The sequence below is a fragment of the Ostrinia nubilalis genome, chromosome 22 (genome assembly GCF_963855985.1).
Source record: "Ostrinia nubilalis chromosome 22, ilOstNubi1.1, whole genome shotgun sequence".
Taxonomy (NCBI): Eukaryota; Metazoa; Arthropoda; class Insecta; order Lepidoptera; family Crambidae; genus Ostrinia; species Ostrinia nubilalis.
Genome location: NC_087109.1, coordinates 7,057,545 through 7,076,169, shown reverse-complemented (window position 1 = coordinate 7,076,169; position 18,625 = coordinate 7,057,545). Strand labels below are relative to the sequence as shown.

Below are 18,625 nucleotides of genomic sequence, written 5' to 3'. Positions count from 1 at the left end.
ACTAAGACCAAATTGTCTACATGAAAAGATCATAACTACAGAGACTGAAAGGCCATTACAACAAGGTTTAGTGCTAAATAAAAATACTATCGATATTTGCCCGCATTTGAGTACTAAATTCATGGTCCATCTTTAAGGAATACCTACGTATTAATTTTAATTACTTATTAGGGACTTCTCCGGCCAAATATTTCCTTGTCCGGCCTGTCCGGCTTTTGTTAGGCTTTTTATTTTTTATTTGGTTGCCGCGCCAGGCGAAAGTCGAGCCACAGAATCGCACACATCAGGATGTTGGTTAGCAACCGATGATGATAGTATACTGACTCATGAGCTGACACTAATTGCACCCCCCCCCCCCCCGTCACATGTCCGTCCGGCTTTTAGGGTAAAATGTCCGGCCAAATGAAGCACAAAGTCCGGCTTTTGTGATTTTGGACCTGGCAACCCTAGTTGGGGAAGCATGATGTTCGCACATTTCTGTTATATCCTACCGGAATCACACCGCTTAAAAAACTTTCTATCAAATTCTAATTTAATGATAACAAACACTTAATTTAACAACTCCCAGAACGCTAATTGCTTCTGGCATTGTAAACAATACCTAACTAATCATTTACCTCACAACACGTATTGTTAAGTACAAGCAGGTTATCGACGCGTAAGGGTATAATCACACTAAAGCGGGGCGTGTATGGGGCGTGCGCCTTATGAAAGGACCACTACATAGGTACCTTGAGGAAAACCGATTTCTTTCTAACTTTTCTCATGGAACCCTCAAGAGTTCTGCAAAAGGACCTTCTAAAACTCTATTTTTATTAATTTAATCCTCATGAATCATGTGCTACCAACATCAAAGTCACAATTTTTAATTGATTTTGTATTCTAGTGGACGTCTCATTTAGAGTTAAAATGGTGTTCGATGAAAATAGAACTAAATTAATTATTAGCCTGACTCTACCTTCATCATCAACTTCTTCATGGAATTATCAAGCGTGATATTTGCACACTATCCGTCTTATTACAAAAAGTTAAACGCGCGTTGAATAATTATTGTGCTTAATTGACATGTGGAAAGGACATTTTATACAAAAGTCCAACGTGTGTTTAACTTTTTTGTGATAAGGCCGAGCTCTAAGCCCCACGCATGCCCCGTCGTACTGTGGATGTACCTTAAATAATCAAAACATGTTTAGCATCACGTTTACGGCAAATGGAAACAGATGGACTCTCGCTTATGTTCACAGGTGTGAATATACAATAGCAGAATTCTTTTAATGTCTGATCATCTATATCAACCTTATATTTTCCTCCAATAAATTAAATAGAAAAGAACAAAAAAATATTCATCTCTACCCTTATCACAGGCTGGCGCTAGCGTCAGATTGCCCACGGAATCATCAAGCGTGATATTTGCACACTACAGCGCTAAGCCCCACGAACGCCCCGTTGTACTAATGTAGATGTACCTTAAACAATCAAAACATGTTTAGCATCACGTTTACGGCAAATGGAAACAGATGGACTCTCGCTTATGTTCACAGGTGTGAATATACAATAGCAGAATTCTTTTAATGTCTGATCATCTTTATCAACCTCTTATTTTCCTGCACTAAATTAACTAACTACGTCGTGCTATAACGTGCGTAGGTACGTAATTGTTTACGAGGAAGATTTGAAATTCTAGATTTTTCGTCAGTTTCTCTTTGTTTTAAATTTTCACAAACAAAAGTTCCTCTTGTTCTTTTTGACACTTTTTGCTGTGTAGTGTCTGCACAGTATACGTCATATACTACATAATGTGTGTCTTATGAGAATATTTTTGGGGTGCTTCAACATACGTTAAGTACTTACTTCTGAAATCTAAATCTGAAATTAGTTAATTTACAATAATGAAAGCTAAATTAAAATATCTTATAGGTTGTAAGGTGGTGTAAATAAATTCCTTTGAAGTAACGTTAGCAGTTATTCGTTACTAAAATTTTTTTTCGTGTTCGTATTTTTTTACTCTTATTTCCATGTTTTGTGACTATCTTAAAAACGAATTTCCATAAGTCTTTGTTTTAATGCACTACTTACCTTTAGATACAAAAGACAAGTTTATAATTACAGATAAGTAAACACAACCAACAAAAATCAAACAGGGTCATAAGATACATTCTGATCGCGGCCGCTGCAGTGTCAACGGCCTCTAACAATATTGACGGCGGAGAAACGATATCGTATACAAACAGATACACGGGCGAGTGTTACCAACTCTTAAAAGTATTTATTCCCAAATTTAAAAGTAAGTCAAAAAGACGCTAATCACTTGAAAAAACCCTGAAAAAATAATTTGTAAAAATAATGAATTAGGTAAATAATAGTAGTGTAGAACTCTTTCTACAGTCGCCTAGCAAGCGAAAGGTCGAGAGTTCGATTAGGCAGTTCGATTTTTCTAGTTTATTTAAAAAATGTAGTTGTAAATGTCTTTGATTAAAAATAAAATTTAATTATTTATAAAAAAAATGTCGGATTATTATACTTGATGTGCCGTTTCAAGTGAGCCAGGATGGTCCACTTGAGTTGCCTCACTTTTCTTATCTATATTCTAGGCTTTATTAATCTATGCCCTCAACTTATTACACCAAAAAAATCCCATCCCACGTATTTTCACCCTAAGTATGGGAGTTAACGTCTAAGTTGGTAATACGACGCCGAATGTCTTCTTTGATGATACGATTGTCTCTCTGGCCTTGCATTTACACGTGTGCGTAATCTATTTTTTTAAACTAAGATTATCGACTTATAATAAAACAGCTATCCGAAATTATCGTTCCAAAAGTTCAGGGGCATTGATTATTTTTGTTGTTTTCGTTGTTGCTAACACTATTTTTAAGTCGTTTATCTAATCTGATCCAGGATCCTCTAAGAGTTATAACTCATCCTTTGAATTCATTGATAGATTGCGGTTATTGTTAAAATACTTACATGCTTAAAACGTTTTTTTCTGATTTTCTATTGTATTGGTCCAAAATCACAGATTTATAAACGAACAAATAGTACGTATTAGAAAGCTGTTATTTTTATTTTATCGGAAGAAGCTGTAGATGGAATTATAATAAGTTATAAAACTTTTCAATCACTTTCGAAGATGAATTCTACTAATAAAAAGTATCACACGCGTTGAAAAGTTAATTTAAAATGTCATTTCCATACTAATCGTCACTCACTGTAAACAAGTGTTCAACGCACGTGTAACTTTTATTATAAGCTTCAGTTGCACCACTTTAACTGTAACTATAACTATAACCGATGTTTTTGTATAGCCTGGTGCAAACCCAGCCTTAGTCTTTATTTCGGTCGTTCGTTCCAGTGAAATGACGTCCACTGCTGGACAAAGGCTTTCCCCAAAGATTTCTACAACGACCGGTCCTGCGCTGCCCGCATCCATGAATTTACTTTATTTCATTATGCAACGGAGTTAATAAAACAAAACGTAGGCTTGCTAACTAGCTGGCCCGTTAAAAAAATCTATAAAATTATTTCCGCGCTGAAACCAGCAATCCCACGTTTTACGAACCAATTACCGAAGTAATATAAAAATAACAAATAAGGAAGAAATGCGGAGTAACATCACGAGCGCAGTCCAACGAAAGCGAAAGAAAGCCGTTTGACCAATACATCATTTTCATCACGCGACCAAAATGGCGGAAGCGTTGGCGCGAAATAGAATCTTAACTTTTTTCTTACATGCGCAGTTGGCGAAGGCAGGGATGGCAGACTGCTTTTGCGAGGTGGAAGCTGGACTTTTTTTAATTTATTGAAAACTCGAATGTTTTTTAAATATTATGTATTTTCAAATCTTTGTAAACTTTTAGAACTCGTATCATCCATAGATGAATTGTAATGGACAATCACTTTCATTTCTCCAATTTTTTTCTATTTCTTATTTTTAAATACATATTAACTACATAGAGAAATAAAATTTAATTAATATTTTTACAGGATAACAATCATATAAGTTAAATCTTTTCGTTCTAATATCCTTTTCCACTGTTACCATTTCTTCTAACTTCCTCTTACCAGTGCATGGTTTGTCATGGGTTTCCATGGGTTCCCTATGAAATCTGGGGTATGTTACCGTACACGATATTAATATGACCTACATTCAGCTTCAGCAATGTTTTATATGCAAACATACCACGTTACTATGCAAAGGTTTTATGCTATTTGAAATTGGAACGCATAATATTTTTTCAAGGTTTTCGGTTTTCGTGGCCAGCATTTGGCCAACATAACTTTTTAATGCTCTAAATCATCATTCATAATTAAAATACAAACAATACACAACACAACCCTATCCGCGAAGAATTCCTACCGGCCAGTGTCAGTTACGATGCCCGCGTGAAAAAGTATAATGTCATGCAATACTGAGCTGTGTGCCACTGATTCTATTGTGCGTTATTTAATTAATGCGAAGATAAAGAGCGAGAGTGTTCGCTTTTTTATAAAAAGAATTATCCGTTGAACACACGCTTGCTTGTTAGCATGCTTTTTCCGCGTGCGGTATTGTTTTGTATCGATGCCAGTTACTCTACATTAATGATAGTTGTTGTGTTGAAGTTTTTTTCAGCGATTGTGAGGCGTACGGATGGTTAATTGGTATTATAATTTTACATGCAGCACAGTACCGGAATATAGTTGACTTTAAAAATCTAAATATACTTGACGTCAATCTGTATCGGTAAGTACGGTCAAGTATCGGTGCTCTCTTTTAGTGAAAATCAAATTTTTTGGAAAATAATTGAAAAGGGAAAACATTTCGGCGGAAAATTTCACCCTGAAACATTTTACAACTTATAGTCATGATTTTTTTCCCAATCTTCGGATAGACTACGCATAAGTTATAACTTCGTGTTCTTTTCTATTCCTCATTCACAACAATAGCTCACGTGACTTCACTATCTTCCACGACACGGCACTAAAATATTAAAAAAACAAAAGAAAGCAAATGATTCGAAATTCAAATTTTAAATCTAGATGTCATGATCTCGACCATCGAGAGCGAAAACACTAATTAAAATAAAGTTTTTCACATGAAAATTCCGCCAAAGTAGGTATTTTACGAAGTAGGTTTCTGCTAGATACTATAAACACAAATTAATGTAAACCAAGTAGACTATCTTAGATGGTTTAGGTTAAGCATCTATTGTGTCACACAGCCACCCTTGCCTATGTTTTGTAAACTAAACGCGGTCGTTCGTCTATTTTTTCCTTCGCCGCCATGTTTGTAAACGCCGTCCCCGGTTTGTGAATGAATTTTGCCGCGCATTTCCGCAATTTGGCGGGAAGGCACTGTTTATGTTGAACTAGACACGAAAACGTTCTGAATGTCGCTGTAGTTTGTTTAGATTAAAATTCTGGAAGTGAAATAATTTTGTTATGCACTAATATTGTAAAGAAGAAAGTTCGTTTATTTGTATTGAATAAGCTCCGAAACTAATGGACCGATTTTGAAAATTCTTTCACCATTAGAGTCCTAAACTATTTCTGATAAACATAGGCGGTACGGAGTTCGCCGAGTCAGCTAGTTGGTCTTATGTTATTTTTAACTAAATAAATAATAACTAGCTGACATTAATTTTAAAAATATATAACTTTTCAAAGAAATCTCATTGAGAAATTGTGCGTAAAAAACAATAAATGAACGAAGTCACCGATTGGGTTTTGATTCTGTACTCATTTATTTCTTTTGTAATTAATGGACTGTAATAATCTGTAATAAAAGTAAATTAATTATTGTGCCTGATAAGCATCTTACATGAACAGATTATGTAGGTACTGTATAGGATTTTTATTTCGTTCAATTGCCTTCTGAAAATACTCATACTCGTATCTCTACGCAGTCACCGATGCTGTTCCATTTTAGTGTGCGTGTACTCGTACACTGAAAAATGTTAAGCATGACCTGCCTATCTTTATTTATAATACAAGAACTAAACATGTTAGAAGACAATCAACTAAGAATAATACACAGGTGGTACATTAATAATTCAGGAAAAGAATAAAAAAAAATACGTAGATTCACTTTGACTTTCCTATTTCAGCAATAAATGCTTATCGCGACTTACAGCGACGCCACGACACTGAATTTCAGTGGCTCCAGTTAAAGGGCATTTTCAAATAAGTCTTATTATAATATTTAAATAATTATAATTATTATTTAATCTAAATTATAACTCAAAGGTGACTGACTGACTGACTGACTGACTGACTGACTGGCTGACATAGTGATCTATCAACGCACAGCCCAAACTACTGGACGGATCGGGCTGAAATTTGGCATGCAGGTAGACGTAGGCATCTGCTAAGAAAGGATTTTACGAAAGTCCACCCCTGAGGGGGTAAAACGGGATCCACGCGTACGAAGTCGCGGGCGGCTGCTAGTCAAATATAAAATTACTTTTGATTTTAGCTTTGATGTCATTTCGCTCGCGTCGGCAGCATCTCAACTCACGCGCATCCCGACGTAAGAACAGACAGCGGCACATCATCAAGCTAATCTGTAGTCTTATGTAGTCGTAATAGAGGCGATTTTCCAACAAAGATGTACAGCCTGATATGCTGTCAGTCTACCGTCACTACTGCGTGACGAAGCACGTACTCGTAGTACCGCAGAACACGAATAATAAATCAAATATTCAATTCGTGACATAAAAAAATTAAGCACAAAAAATAATCAGCAATTAGCGATATGTCGACTGTTGATGCTGGAATATTGATGGCCAAAGATTATTCAATTAAATACATCAGTGAAATCATTATTTAATTTTAGTCAATGCACCCAAATAAATGCAATAAATACAAGATTAAAGAGTTAATATAATATCGGTATCGACGCGGTTATGTAGGCAGCAAATTATTATTTGATTCTGAGGAAAATTGCGAGAATTTACTCATAGCAGATTAATATTAGATGGAGGCAAAAACCCAAATGCCAAAATTAAATAATGTTGGTAATTTCGTTCAATAATTCAATAGGATTTCTTTAAATCTTAAAATAAATTAGAAAAAATGATAGAGTTATGAGTTATTCTTAGCTTAGAATAGCTGAGGATATTTTAGTGACTTGAATTAGAAGAAACCCCCAAAAAGGTTTTATTTTAGGAAATCTTGAAAGGAAATGTGCTCTGAAAACTGGCACTTATGAAAAAAACATGAAAGTGACGTCATACGGGCTCTCCATTCATTTGTTTTGCATTGGAGGAATGTACAATCGCCAGCTGAACTTTCAGCACAAAATGGAATTTCCTCGATTGATTATGAACGTTGTTCTCATGACCATCAATCCAAAATTGAATGGAGAATATCTTTTTCGTTACCACGTTCCACCAACTGTACTGCTTGCCTTCAATGGCCTATAAAGTACGTCGTCGACCTGATGAATCGACTGACGTGACATACACCTCATATTTCACGATTCCTCTAAGCGGATCAATTTAAAACACGTCACTTTTGTACTTAGCCACTTAAAGACTACTTTGGAAGCGCCTAATTAGAAATAATTAGCATAGGCCATTGATCTATTCATTGAGGTTACAGACTAACGTTATTTTCTGATAAGAGACCCATATAATTATTATGTCTATCTAGCAATGATATTAAAGAACTATAGATATGTTACGTTCATAGAAATTACGATTTTAATCCGTGCCGAGCTATTCCAAATTACACACATTGACAAATGTAACTGATAAGTGAAACAAAAGATACGAAATAGCACGCAAATGAAAGAGATAGCTATAGTTTTAACGATTCTGCACTAACTAATCTATGTCCGCGGCGCACGCATCCTTATCGCTCTAACGTCAAAACAAGATCGCTTTCTCTTTCTTAACTTGAACATGGCGCATGGCGTCTTGATTGTTTGCATAAATAATTGAAAATATAAATACTAAATAATTTTGCATAATCACATGTGGTAAGAGATCCCTTGTATTTTGTTAACTTTAGAGTCATAATTGGTACACTTTCGAAACACACACGATGGCATTTTTTATTTATTTTGGTAAGAACACAGAAACTTACGGTGTGGTATGCACGCGATTGCGCACGACGCAGGCCACACGAAGACTAAACACAAGACGTCCCAATTGGGACGTATTTGAGTATTCACAGCGCGAGCGCTTATAACATATCTGCTTTTGTTTTTATATAATATCATTGCTATCTAGTATTCAGTCTAGACTGTTCGATTCTATAATTTATTTCTTAAATCTCCTTTAGGTAAATTAAAAAAGTCCCAGACAACCTTTAATGCGCTTATCTGCCATGTGAACTTTGATATCACTCGCATCGTTCATATCTGACAGAAAATAAAACCGTTATTAGTAAACCTTTGATTGTATTATGTCAAACTAACTAAAAGGATTTAGGATCCGGTGAACCACAGCATCTTTTCATGAAAGCAAAATCAGTATTGACAGATAGCAACGAAATTTTCCTTATTCGTTTTAACATTTCGTTTTAATTCCGAATTAAGCAGGTAGGTATGTTGTTTTTCCTTAAGTTTTTCTTCAGGTGCATTATTATTGTAAAAAAAAACTTTTCTTTAACGATATAAAAATCTTCAGGGCTAGCTTTTAACAGAATTCGCACCAGTTCTTTAAATTCAACGTACCTTACTACCCTACTTTAATACGTACCTGGTCCTGGGTGTGAGGCTACGACACTGCTAAAGTAAGAAAAATAGTAAATACTTTATGTAACTTATAAAATATTTGTGTCTCTGGACTTAGCGAAATAAATGGTCAATGCACTTTTAGACGCACGAATAATATTGATAATATTCCTTACATAATAATGACTGAATATTTACCTTATAAGGTCTCGCTGTCAGCATAATCAGTACGTCATTCAACTGACGATTAATACCTCTTTTCCCTCTCACAATTTAGGTAATGTTGGATGCGTCTGCGCACAGTATCACCAATATCATTATATTCATTATGTTAATTATATTATATTATTCATTAAATTCCATCATCACCCGGTGCCTTGTTGTTCTTCAGCTGTTTGAGAGCCATTCTAATCTCGTACAGACTGACGTCCGGGATATCTTCGGTATAGTGTCGGGTCAGTCTAGCTCTTGGGTCTTCGGCTAGATTTGTGACAGGTGCGCGTACAGTCGTGTATAATTGTCCGTAGAACTTCTCAACCTCTTCCAATATCTCCGGCCCCGACGAAATGGCTCTGCCATCCTCTGTCTTCAGCTTGGTCAGTTGACTTTGGCCAACAGACAGATCTCTTGCGAACACTTTAGAGCCTTTGTTTCGCTCAATCGCCTCTTTAATACGGTCTGTATTAAATTGGCGTAGGTCGCGAGTCAAAGACTTGGAGATCTGTCTGTTAAGGCGCCGATACTGAGCAGCATCTTCAGAGGACTGCAAAACCAAGTTCCGTCTCTCTTCCATGAGTTGATTGGTGAGGTCAGAGATCTTTTTGGTTCCTTTTGAACGACGGGTTTTAAAGAACTTAGACCCAGTCGTTTGGACAATTTCCACGAACCTGTCATTGTATTCGTCCACATTTTCGCAGTCTCCTAGGCATTCGAAACGATTTTGCAACTCGAGCTGAAAGCTTTCGGGGTTTTGGAGTTGGATGGGCGCTGGGCGGAGCGTAGACTTCATCAGTCGACATCTCTCGAGCTTGGGTCTGATATTCAATGTGCCTCTTACCATTCGGTGATCGCTTCCTGTTTTGACCGAATTGATCACAGAGACATCATTGAATATATGCTTCTTCGTCGACAAGATGAAGTCTATCTCATTTTTTGTAGCGCCATTGGGATGCAGCCATGTCCACTTTCGCTGTTTTGGCTTTCTGAAGAAGGAGTTCATCATAAAGAGGCCCTCCTTCTCCATAAAGCCAGCCAGCAGTTGGCCACGTGCGTTCCTCTCTCCATACCCAAATTGCCCCACTTTCGGCTCATTATCGCTTCGTTTACCTAGCCTCGCGTTGAAGTCCCCCATCACAACGGTAAAATGGGACCGGGAGCTATGTATGGCTCTGGAAATATCCTCATACATAGTCTCCACTTCGTCGTCGGGGTGTTCCGTGGTCGGTGCGTATACCTGTATGACCTTCAGCGAATACCGTTTGGTGATTCTGAGTATCAGGTACGCTACCCTCGCCGAAACACTCTCGATCTGGACCACGTTGTTGACAAGGGACTTGTGGACGATAAACCCGACACCACCCTGGGACTGCTGGTCGCCCTCCCGGTTATAGAGCAGGTTTCCGGATTTGAGAATTATGGTGTCCTCTCCCTCTCTTCGGACTTCACATAATCCTACGATATCCCACCGTAACCTGCTCAATTCTTCCTCGAGTTCCATTAGCTTCACGTCTGTACGCAGTGTGCGAGCGTTATAGGTTGCCAGGGCCAGAGGTCGTCGGTGTTGGTAGCTTGGCATCCCCCGGGGATTCTTCGCACCCCTTGCCCCACCGTTACCGTGACCGCTACTGTGGTCCGGGATAGTGGGGCCGCCGGGGACTAGGGGCCGTTTTTTTGTTTGTGCCACCATTTGGAGGGTTTTGCCCTAATCGCCACGCTTGGCAGGCGGGTTGGCGATCGCAGTTTTTTACTTGGTTTCGCACGCAGACGCTGCTGCCCGTCCGGTGCTACAGGAGTTTGTCGCCTCTTACGACACGCCTCCTGTGGGCGGTGGGGAAAAGTATTCTTTTACGGCCGTCCCCACACGGCACAACGGCTGAGCTTTTGAAGGCAGGCGGAACGCCGGTACTAAGGGCTCTTCAGAAGCTGTTCAATTCCGTCATCCTCGAAGGAAAAACGCCTACGACGTGGCACAGAAGTGTGGTGGTACTCTTCTTCAAAAAAGGTGACAAAACCTTGTTGAAGAATTATAGACCCATCTCACTTCTGAGCCATGTCTACAAGCTGTTTTCGAGAGTCATTACGAATCGTCTCGCTCGCAGGTTCGACGACTTCCAGCCTCCCGAACAAGCCGGTTTCCGAAAAGGCTTTAGTACCATAGACCACATACATACGCTAAGGCAGATTATACAGAAGACCGAGGAGTATAATCAACCACTTTGCCTGGCGTTTGTGGATTATGAAAAAGCCTTCGATTCGGTCGAGACCTGGGCAGTGCTACAGTCTCTCCAAAGGTGCCAAATTGACTATCGATATATCGAAGTGTTGAGGGGTTTGTACAAAAACGCCACAATGTCGGTCCGCCTCCAGGATCGGGACTCGAAACCTATCCAGTTGCAGCGAGGGGTAAGACAGGGAGACGTCATATCTCCAAAACTGTTTACCACCGCCCTGGAAGATGTCTTCAAGCTTCTGGACTGGAACGGATTTGGCATAAATATCAACGGCGAGTACATCACCCACCTTCGATTCGCGGACGATATCGTAGTCATGGCTGAGACCTTGGAGGATCTAGGCACAATGCTCGATGGCCTCAGTAGAGCCTCTCAACAAGTGGGCCTCAGAATGAACATGGACAAGACAAAAATCATGTCTAATATCCGTGTTGCACCCACTCCTCTGAAGGTTGGAGACTCTACACTCGAAGTTGTTGACAATTATGTATACCTGGGACAAACAGTCCAGTTAGGTAGGTCCAACTTCGAGAAAGAGGTCAATCGTCGAATCCAACTCGGATGGGCAGCGTTCGGGAAGCTTCGCCATATACTCACGTCCGAAATACCGCAGTGTCTTAAGTCGAAAGTATTTGACCAATGCGTGTTGCCAGTGATGGTATACGGATCTGAGACGTGGTCGCTTACTATGGGCCTCATAAGAAGGCTCAAGGTCACCCAAAGGGCGATGGAGCGGGCTATGCTCGGAGTTTCCCTGCGTGATCGAATCAGAAATGAGGAGATCCGCAGGAGAACCAAAGTAACCGACATAGCTCGCAGAATTGCTAAAATCAAGTGGCAGTGGGCGGGGCACATAGCTCGTAGAGACGATGGCCGTTGGGGCAGGAAAGTTCTCGAGTGGCGACCACGGGCTGGAAGACGTAGCGTGGGCAGGCCTCCTACTAGGTGGACCGACGATCTGGTAAAGGTCGCGGGAAGAGCCTGGATGCGGGCAGCGCAGGACCGTTCATTGTGGAAAACCTTGGGGGAGGCCTTTGTCCAGCAGTGGACGTCATTTGGCTGAAAAGAAAGAAAGAAAGAATTCATTAAATTATGTAAATCCATTTGGAGCGATTTGCATTTTGAATATTTGGTAATGTTTTAGCAATTACATAGTGTTTATTTGTGAGATTTGGGTTGTTGTTTAATTTGGAATTGATCGATATTATCAGGTATTATCGAGAATAATGAAATCTGCTTCTAAGAAATACATCGTCTAAAATGTCTATCGCGATACCTACTTGCTATTGTAGAGACGCACCCTAAATAAAGATTCAAATCTTCACTAGGTATATTTTGTTTTAATTCCGAATTAAGCAGGTAGGCATGTTGTTTTTCCCTAAATTTTTCTTCTAAGCTAAGCATTATGTTGTTTTTAATAGATGCGATTTGAGATAGAGAGTTTTGGGTTGTCGACACGACAAAAAGAAAAATAGAATTTGCAACAAATCTAAAGATAGACAATAAAACCAATAATATTATTAACTCTTTGTTAGTCTTTATTTACACTCACCATCAAGCTTTTTGACGAATTGACATCTTATCTTAAAGGACATAAGAAGAGCCAATGTAGAGCTGTCAAAGTAGATTCTTAACGTACTAAATACTGATCTAAGTAAGGCGAGATAACAAACGGATACGAACTTGGCTAACGCTGCCCATATGTGATTAACTTTAAATAGTTTTCAAGATGACGATAGTCAAGGTAAACTAAGGCATCTAATGCAGCTTTGATAGGTGTGGTTTTGCTACAAAATTGTGAAGCCTGAAGTGCAATCGACTCTGAATTAATTTTATACTTTCGCGTTGCATAATTTATTTAATACTAGACTAACATGTTCTGTTAGAAGATTTAGAATTTTTGACACTAATTGAGTTCATCCAATTATGTTATCAAAACTCTACGATGGCACATTACCATAAGAAAATATTAGAACATAATATTGGCTCGTCCTATGAAGGTGAGGCCAGAAAGGCTACATTTGAAAAAAGTTTAGAATTAGTGTGTAGTTACAGGAATTATCCCATCACTGCAATTCCTGTATAGCCAGGATCTACAGCTTCCAATGAAACCCAACCAGTGAATGTTCCGTAGTCCCGGGGATAGCAGTCTTAGATCCCGCAACGAATCCAATCAGAAGATATAAGGAGTTGGACAATAATATACAAAGATCATGTAGAGACAGTCAATAATCCTACTCGAGGCTCGTCACTGAGTTTCAGACACATATTTGTGCCGGCTTAAGGAATAGGTACAAGCATGTTTTTCCCCAAAGATCCTCTTATCGTCGTATCAACTATCGATTAATGTCACGGAGAACGATAAAACATTTAAAGGACGAACCACATTTATCAACTAGGAAAGGGATCAACATCGTCTCACCTTTTGCGAGCTGTCATCGCATTTCGCGCGCTGTCAATCGCGAGGCGAGGCGTTTACGTTACTGTACGGCGTTGAATTTCAGACTCGAAATATGGATGCGTATGGAGTTTCATCAGTTTCATGCAAAGAAATAATGACCGCCTCGACTTGATACGGTTACGATCCCTTTCCAGGTTCATAAATGTGCTACAGCCTTTAAACAGATTATTTAGGTGCTGCAGATAGTGATACATCGTCTCCTCCCAGTTGAGTAATGTACAAACCACAGCTCATCAGGCTCTACACTTTTGTTGCAATATCGACCTTATTACAAGCACGTAAGATGCCGCAGTGTCAAACTCTACATGCTGTAGTCTGTGCTATAGGTTTATCGGTTTCAGGAACTACTTATTCTAAGAGCCACGCCTAAATACTTGTAACACAAATAACAGTGACTATGATAGGAATAACGGCCTTTAAATCGGTGATAAAAGACAGATTTTTGAGATTAAGGTTTTTAACAATACTTAGTTATTGATCGGCTTAGCACGGAATTGTATCTAGAAACGAGGTTTATTTTTGGTGTTGTTATGTTTCACCATTCAATAAACCCATTTTTTAATAAGTTTTTCGTCTCACTGTTGAGATAGGTACTTCATCTTTTAGATAAATTAACAACCTAAGCCTATTTTACAAAATAACAGTTGCTAGATTACCAAAAAAAAAATTTTTTTTTCTTTCTTTCTCACACAAAAATTCAAATGATCCAAGACTCTACCAATAGAAAAATTATTACCTACTAAAGAACCTAAGTACATTGCAATAATTTTAGTAACCATTCATTATTTTCAGAATAACAAATAAATAAACATTAAAATAAAAATTCTGTTCATCACCTTGATGCCTGATTTAAACGGATAAAGTCAATAAACCAAAAGTCCACCAGACCCCTCCATCTCACAGTGACCTCTGCTATCGGTCACCGGTGGGCAAACACGATCTGTCAACATCGGACCATTCCTGCTTCCTAATCGCATTGTTTGGTCAACATCGAGAACGAGTTGATAATGTTGGAAATAGGACATGACATCTGCATAAATAATTGTGTAAGACTGAGGTTGAATATCTAAGGAAAAAAGCTTTGAAAATAAGGCATAGCATCTGCTTAAATAAGTGTATGAGCCTAGGCGCAGACCACCGACTTTTAGTTGGCCTGGACCTGCTTCTAATTTGTATGAAGAATCGGCCGAGACCAAATCGGTGTAATGTGCGCACTTCCATACATGTCCAATTGTCCATACTGATTAACAGCCCGACCCAACTATCGGCCAACTAAAAGTTGGTGGTCTGCGCCTAGGCTGACGGAAATGGACTTTAGGACTCTAAAAAAATCCTACGGTTTCGGCGTAAATAAGACTGTCGAATCGAGATTTAAGACCGTGTATATTATGTACATATGTATTTAGCTTTCTTGGAGGGGTTAACGGGTTACTTATTGCACAACAAAAATACACAAAGAATAAAAATTAATTGATTTGATTGAAATATCGCGTTCGGTGTCTCTACATTTTTGTCTCATCACATCATTATAATTATTTCTTGAATAAAAATAAAATGCGGTAAAAGTAACCGTTATACTTATTACATTGTACTTATATTCACTTATTGAAATATTTTATTAGAAGGAACTTACATTATTTAAAAATCTGCAACACACATCTTCGTTCGGTGGTCTGAAAAAATGTTGGTTATTCATCATCATCGTTATTGGTAAACACTTAAATTAAATTCTATTTCAACTGTGTATTTAGGTAGCGCATTTTCTTACATAACTTTTCAATTCCTATCATTGGAGGTCTGAAAATATTTCTCATACAATTTGATACCATAATGATCATTCTTCATAAAAAATTTAAAACCTACATATTTAAAAACATAATCATTGATATTCATAATATCACTAATCATACACTTAGTTTTTACTAATATTTGTTTTCATATATTTTTCTATACTAATGATCGAAACTCATAATCATTCGAATAAATAACTATAATATTCATAAATGTGATGTATCCTAATATTTGTTTTCATAAATTTATTACTCATAAGTGTATTTATACATTTATTGAAAATCATGATGTCTATATTAGTATTAAATCGTATTTTAACATTAAATTAATTTGAAATCTAACGTGACAGAAACGAATCGCTGCAAAACCGACTCCACGTAGTCTTGTCTGCCCTACCCCTAGAGTGTAATTTAAAAGCCGGAGGCGCGGAGGGAGGGCAGCCCTCGCCCGCTGTAACGAGGCTCAGGCGCCCGGGTGAGCTGGAGCGGCTGAGGCCGAAGGCGCCGATGGCGATCCAAAAAGCCGAAGCTGCGGAAGCAAGCGTGGGTGCCTGAGCCTCGTTACGCAAGGGCGGAAGGGCTGCACATCCCGCAGCGCCGGAGACGAGGAGATACCAATGCATGCTGCATGCTTGCTTTCATGTTGCATGCTCTGCATGCTTATCTACTATATTAAATTATATATGATGTTTTTAAAGATACGAGTATGTCTGTTATAAAGTAAATTATTCTGAACAAAAACATTATGAGTTGAAGTATGTTCTTAGTAACAACATTATTAATTAAAACAATATGATCAATTAATGTTATGAAGAAAAAAGATCTGAAAATAAAAATTATGTATTTTAAATGGTTCTTGGTAGTAACAGTATTGATAAAAAAATTATGATTACTAATTGTTATGAGCTCCGATGGTAGTAATAAAAATGTATGAATAAAAAAAGTATGAAAAATAAAATTATGAAGAGAGATTATTATGAACACAAATCGGTAGTAAGACAAAGAATAGGATTTAGAATTTTATGTGAGCCAATATAGAACCGTGTATTTATAATAAAAATAAATTAATAAGACAAGCATGGACATAAAAGTAAACATTTATAAGACTTAACTCAGAAAGGGGAAGCGAATGCCTGTAATGGTCATTCAAAATAGGGTAGCGCCATCTATTGGTCATTTTTTATGAACTTGTTTCGAAAACAATATATCTTTCGAAATATTTTTTTGATTTACAATTACTTTTTTAATTGGCCCTAATATTTATTACTTATTTTTATAAATAATATGTAATATAAAATAAGTAATGATAAAAACACGTAGGTACTACCGACTCTACATAAAAATATTTCAGTTCGTACGAATAACTTCATGTAAGACTCGGTGATTATAGTAAAATGTTGTAACATAATAATTTATTTATTGTTTACATAAATAAATCGATAGTACAAATCGAATTACAATAACAATTAAACCAAAATATAGTTTACTTGATTTGCGTGTAATATTTAGTCCTTTCTTTTAAATTCGCATTGCAATTTTTATTATAATGAAAGTAGGAAATTGACAAAAAAACGGAAACAATGTAATAGGGAATATCTCAAGTTAAATAATAATAATATGATCCCATTTATTTACTAAATATTAATATTTCGTTTGTTTGAGCTAAATATCACTGGTACTACTCCTGTGGATTTAGTCAGAAAAAGTATGATTATTAATCTTAAAATTGTAATTGTGACAAATTCACTAAAGTATCTTTATTAAGGTATTTTATCTATCGTCTAAAGATTACGCTTATCGCAATCACGAGTTGCAATGAGACGAGCGTTTTAGCAGATTAATATTCTATTATTAATATTTTTTCCATGAATCCAATTAGTTTTTTTGACATATTATTATTCATGACATGAATGATGATCATATTATATGTTCAATATTGGGATCAATAATTTCGTTATTTGTTTTGTAGAGTAGTAGTATAAAACCTACTAACCATTATAATATGGATAGTAGTGCTAATAAACAAACATTGACCAAGATATGACTTTCCTTTAAATTATTTGTCATCAATTAACTAATTTGTAAGGCATGTGTAATACAGAGTATTAAGATCAGGTATAATCATTTGTTAATTAAAAAAATGCAATGATGTCAACACCTAACTACCTTCCGATCGCTCGTTAACTAATAGATAGGTGAAAGTGTAACCTCCAACCAGGTTTAGCCTTACCACAATTAGACCTCATTTAGAGTAAAACTTTGTAAATTAAAAAATAACTTTCCTCTTGTAATGTTAGAATAATAAGATAAAAATATCATTATATCTAATCGCCAGAAAAAGATAAAGGCATAAAAAACCAAGTGTTTGTCAAAGGATGAGTAATTATAAATATGTAAATGGACTCTACATATGCAATGGTTGAATGTATCATTAAATTATTCATCTTAAGAAAGGAATATTAAAATTTGTTTATAATATTTGTATAGATTGATACTTTTAGATTTATCAGGTTAGCGCAATATTTAACGATTAAACGACTTCTGACTTCGCTTTCTCTAGCTCTACATTATAATAAAAAAATATTTGTTCAGATTTTCTTATTTGTAATAATTACTTTTATTTTTATTTTTCAATATAATTCTGTAATGTTTTTTTAAAAACATAAAAAGACTCAATAACTGATATGAACCACGCAATTTTTATAGCTTTTAGTAAATCAATTAAAATTGTGAGATTTTCATTGCAAATAGTTTTTCTTATTTTTCGTTTCAGTATCTATTATAAATAAGATGTATATAATTATGACGCTATTGTTTTAATCTAATAGATAAAGCTCGCTCGAGCCTTCGATAAAGGACAGAGCTGGAGCCGCGGGCATCTCCGCTCTCCACAATGATCCACCTGACTCGGGCAATCTGCCGCGCGCGACGCAACGGCCCACACTAGCCGTCTCGCTCGTTCGCTTCCCGCGCAAGATGCGCCCTCTCCTTCTCCCCGGGCGCCCGGCCGCCGCTCTCGACCAATCGGCGGCCATCTTTTGCTCCCCCGAGAGCAAAGCGACAGTGTCTCTCATCACAGTCCTATCACAAGGAGACGACATCTCGCCGCGCGAGGTTGTCGCTCTCGCGAGATCGGAACGAAAAACACTAAGTGCCTTAACAATTTTAGTGGAAGACTGTTTTGAACTGTGCTCAATTTTTATTTTTTTCCCAAGTGACTTTTGTGAGATTGGTAGTGTGCAGGAACAGTTTGGTGTGTCAGATA

General features: G+C 37.3%; 1 long non-coding RNA gene across 1 annotated transcript in view; it reads right to left on the bottom strand.

Moving 5' to 3' along the window:
* Positions 1–18,625, bottom strand: part of LOC135082909 (uncharacterized) — a 219,061-nt gene that overhangs the window by 130,016 nt on the left and 70,420 nt on the right. The gene's annotated exons all lie outside the window — the stretch shown is intronic.